The following is a 4,922-nucleotide window of genomic DNA, read 5'->3' as shown; positions in this document are numbered from 1 at the left end:
GAAAACTCAAATAGAAATAGACAAGAGACAGAGCAACACATAATTCATTAACGTCACCGACTTTTCATGATTCTCGATCATATACCAACTACAACAGTTTCCTACACTGTCTACTTACAAATACTTTTGAGAAAAACAGAAAAACACCAACCTTATATCACTCTCTCCTCAACTAGACATAGCACTACCTAAAACTGTTTTCACTACTTACAATTACTCCTGAGAAAAACAGAAAAACGCCAATCTCATTTGAAAGCGAACTCCAAGATTAGCCTCAATTCTTGCAATTTCATTCTCATCATCTCCTGTCATTATCAATCATTAATATATTAGAATAATAGAAATTTTTTTGTCATTATATATTTACAAATTAATGGGAATCAGATGATGTCAGGAGGTATTTAATAGCCTCGAAAAATACTAATTTATTTATCGATATCGTTACTAATTTTAATATTAATTTTGAAAATTGGGTTTATGAATGAAATGGTTCTTGTTGAAAGAAGTGGTTGTCCCTCTCTCTCTCTCTCCCCACTCTACAAAAAGCACCCATTTTCAAATGTGCCAGAACCATAGAGAAGATTTGTTCCCTTCAAACGGGAACATAAGAAGGTAACTTTCAACATTTTCATATGTTTTCCTTTTTTTTCTTATTACATTATAATTTTTGTGGTTGTTGGCTGTTTTACAGGTGAAGATAATTACTTCCAAGGTTTTAACGACATTTGAAACCTTCAAAATTTTGGTAGCATTAAACTTTTCTTCCCTTCCATTTATGAACTACGTGTTTTGTTGGGAAGCGCTTCTTGGAAAGAAGGTGAACCGAATAGGTGTAGTTTGTTTCATATAAATGAATTTTGACATCAAGCAAATTGTTATCCTATTCTCTGTTAGTGAGGTACAGACAAATAGTTTGCATGGTGAATCTTAGAGGGATCCGAAGCCGCTCTAAAGCCTCATTCACTGGCAGACAGATGGATTTTATCATAGCAAAAGGCAGTTTATACATGCCAATTTAAACCAGTTTATGACTGACCAGATTACATCCAGAATTGGTTTGCTGAGTTGTGTTGATCACAGTAAGATTTCAAGGTCAAATTCCTCTTTATGCACATCCACTTGAGAACTTAAGGAATCTCCCACAAGATTATGATTTCTTTGTTACATCTACATCAAAACACATTAGAGCATGTCTCTACACACTTGAGCAACGCCCCGTCGCACTTTCCCTGCATCACTCATGCATTATACCTTTTCTTAGATCAAAGGTCTTATGGTTTTTCAGGCTACCAAGAGAAATTTATCTTCAACAATTGTTCGTGTGGATAATAACATAATTGAGTGTGATGTGCTTAATGTTGCTACAAGAGATGAAGTGTGATTGGTTAGTAGCTGATTATAATTGATATTTTTTTCTGTTTCGCGCAGAGCATCAACATTTCTAGAAATTCATGTAACCTTTTTTTAGGGAAATGTTATCAGCACTACTGTATTTTGATGAGGGCACTGCTCACTTTATTAAAAGTACGGTATGGTTCGCACCATAGGATGATCCAAACCGTCCATTAGATGGGCCACAGCCTAAATACGTTGTGGCCCAAAAATCATTTCCATAGGTTAGATCCTAAAGTGAGGAGTGCCCTCATCAAAATACAGTAGTGCTGATAACATTTCCCCATTTTTATAGGTGGTTCAACTACAAGGAGATCTGAGAGGTTTTGGCATTGATGTTGAAGAGGTTCATCGTCAAGTCCAAAATTTGGTGATCTATCTTTATTTTACTTAGTGTTGACCTTTTTCTTTAATTTAAAAATTCAAAATTTATTTATTTACTTTATGCGAAAAGTCAAATATATATATATATATATATATATATATATATATATATATATATATATATTATTAAAAGTTACAATTAAAGAGAAGTGTATCTTAAGTATTATCTTCAATTCCTATAAATATTCGTACATACACTCATGCTTTTAAGTTTTTTCTTCTTCCCAATTTATTCCACAGATGTGAGGCATGTTCTCAAGGGTTCCGGGCTGTTTAAGTGCACGTCCCCTTAGAGCGGACGAGTTGTATCATGGAGGCATATGCTAGAGAATCCATTTGCACTGTTGATTCGTCAAATGCAGGGACAACATTTTCCTTAAGGTTTAGATCAGTGCCTCGACTCAACCGTAAGTCATTCTCTCTCTTTATTGTTTGATTCTTTCTATTATTTTTGGTTTGGTTACATGTGGATTATTGCTTTATTTGTGTTGTTTATTATTATAATCTGAAATTCCAGTGTATTTTTACCAACACTTGGTAGGATATATAGATTTTCTACCAATTGGAATAACAACTCTTTGTCAGAAATGAGAAGAATGATTTTAAACTTTGTTGCGTCTCAGGAAGCAAAAAATGGGGAGCAAAGTGGAAAAGTGGGGTGTTACTCATGCAACAAACTTTTAAATCCTCTACAGTGTTCTTGTCTTCCTTGCGTAGATCATAATGTGGATCCTTACTGTAGTTTGCATTGAACTTAACCTCTAAAATTAGATAATGTTTTGTAGTACGATGATATATTTTAGTTTGCTTGGTTTCATTAAATAAGAGCTCTTTCAACATGGTTCCAACAGTTCCTTAGATGTTATGATGTGTACATTTAGCTTAGGCCACGTTTGGATACCCACAAGATTTAGATTTGGATTTAGTTGATAATTTGAGCTGGATCAGATCCTTAGATTTCCAAATCATCTTCAACATTGCCAAAAATTCTGATTTTCAAATCTTTTCTGCTAGACATATTTGGAAATCAATATTTGTGGCAACTTCCTTCACCGTGTGCTCCTCAATGTTGCTCCAGCAGCAGCGATGAGACATCCCTCCCTCCCTCCATCTCTCTCTTTGTCTCTCTCTTAAAACATGATCATGAAGATGAATGATGTATTTTGTCTCCAAAACTCAAATCCAAATCTAAATGCAAATGCATGAGGTATCCAGACAGGCCCTTACGGAATTTTTAGAGCTGAGAAAAGCTCTTCTAGTGTATGTTATGATTTACATAGAATACACAGGTTTTTTGTACCTAATTTTCGGGATATTTCTTAATTTAAAATATTTTTAAAAAATATTATTTTTTAAATTATTTCACTTTTATCCGACTTCAATTAAATTTTCTAAACGATTCATTAGCCGACTCCTACTAGTTTGGGACAAAGGCTTAGTTGAGTTGTATTTTACACTTTTATCCGCCGTTAGAACCGCCAGCAAAAGTTCCTTTGCTATGTTTGGTTGCCCAAAAGCCTGGTTAATCCATGGATTTTAGTTAGTTTTGGGGTGCCACATCAGCAGAATACTCTTCTTGTTTGCCAAACCAAAATTAAAACCCTGGAGGACTACCTGCTTCGTCGGGTGAATGTTGTCCGAAGCAGTATCCTTGTTCAAATGTGATTTTGAGTCCAATAATCAGTTTAGCACTCACAATCGGTTGTTATAATCAAAAGACCCTGTTCGTTTCAGATTGTGAAAACCGATTGTCAGCACCAACCAGATTATTGTACCCAAAATAACGTTTCATTTTGAGTCCAATAATTGGTTGGGGGGTTCAAACTTGGCTGCCACAATCTGAAACGAATTTTACAAAAATTCAGAGTGGATTTCCTGGAAATCGGCCCATTCACTTTTCGATGAATGGTTGAGATTATTAGCCTAACTGGAAAAAAAGGCCATGTTTGGCAACTACGAATTTTTTTTTCAAGGAATATTAATTTTTCAAGGGGTGAGATAAAAGAGAGAGTGGGAGGGAGAGGATCTCCACCCCCTACTCCCTTGCCCCCTCTCCCACCACTGTATAAATTAATATTCCATGGAAATAATTTTCATGACTGTTAAACATGGCTTTAGTTGGGACGTGGGAATTTCAAAATCTTTTTGAATTTAAGTGGTGCAATTTTCTTTAAATCATTAAGGAGTATTAATGCATGCAATTATTTGCTAGGCAATTTCTCGGGAAATGAAACCATTTCGCACCTGACTTTTGCATCAGAGAATAGCCAGCTCTGATTAATTAAATGAATAAGACAAAATCTACTAAAGCCTATGTGGCTGTTCTCTCATGCAAAAGTGAGCAGCGAATGGCTTTCTGCGAAATTGCCTAGCAAATCCCGAGCAAGAAATATGCTAAAGTTACTCTCTTAATTTATAACAACCACTCTTTTGGGGCCCAAGTAAGGAATGCTGGTGTAATCCGATTAGATGGTCAGATCAACGTCCACAAGCGTGCCCCATGTCCCTTTAGCCAGCTTGATTGGACGATCCTAGCCCCTTGATCCATAATGGCTTGTTTAGGGTTTCCGCAAAGAAAAGTCCAACCGTTGATTTGTACAGTTAGTTATCTTCCGGATGGGATGTCCGTGTGGCATTCAATATGAATCATGTAGGTCACGTCATGATCGTCCACAAGATCAACGGTCTCAATTACACTAGATGTCCCCCTGTGGGACCCAAAAATTGATAGTAAGAAATGCAGCTTAAATCCATTTTATTAAATTGACACAAGTAGTTTGATCATCGATCTAGGCCACACATCTGGTGGGTACCTCTGTAGATGGGAGACATGCATGCCCTGATCGGATGATCCTAGCCATACATACAATGAAGTGAATTTGGCCTGTCAGGAAATTAGGGGTGCAACTTGGGTCGGGCTCAACCCGAACCCGACGGGTTCAAATTGGGAAAAGCCAACCCGATTTAAATTCTGGTTGGGTTAGGGTTGAGGACTTGGCAACCCAATCCGACGCAAACCTAGCCTCTGTCCTCTAGTTTTCTCACGTTTTTCTTTACTTGGCCCGAGATGAACCCGACCCGACCTGACCCGATTTGGAGGCAGGTTGGGTTAGGGTTGGCCCCAACCCAAGGCTCGGGATTGGCCT

General features: G+C 37.0%; 1 long non-coding RNA gene across 3 annotated transcripts; it reads left to right on the top strand.

The window, feature by feature from the left end:
* The first annotated feature begins 795 nt into the window (after nucleotides 1–795).
* On the top strand, nucleotides 796–2,626 carry LOC143887101 (uncharacterized). 3 transcript variants are annotated; one of them, XR_013254037.1, is made up of 5 exons: nucleotides 796–1,079; nucleotides 1,286–1,384; nucleotides 1,688–1,762; nucleotides 2,017–2,183; nucleotides 2,400–2,626. It is a non-coding gene; the product is annotated as an uncharacterized LOC143887101 (long non-coding RNA). The 3 variants fall into 3 exon arrangements; XR_013254036.1 differs by having other exon boundaries at nucleotides 857–1,384; XR_013254035.1 differs by lacking the exons at nucleotides 796–1,079; nucleotides 1,286–1,384 and having other exon boundaries at nucleotides 1,515–1,762.
* The last annotated feature ends 2,296 nt before the right edge of the window (nucleotides 2,627–4,922 follow it).

Source organism: Tasmannia lanceolata, unplaced genomic scaffold (assembly GCF_043159265.1).
Source record: "Tasmannia lanceolata isolate RefF3 unplaced genomic scaffold, GAP_Taslan_0.1 ptg000012l, whole genome shotgun sequence".
In the NCBI taxonomy this organism is placed as follows: domain Eukaryota; kingdom Viridiplantae; phylum Streptophyta; class Magnoliopsida; order Canellales; family Winteraceae; genus Tasmannia; species Tasmannia lanceolata.
This window is presented reverse-complemented; position numbering and strand designations above follow the sequence as displayed.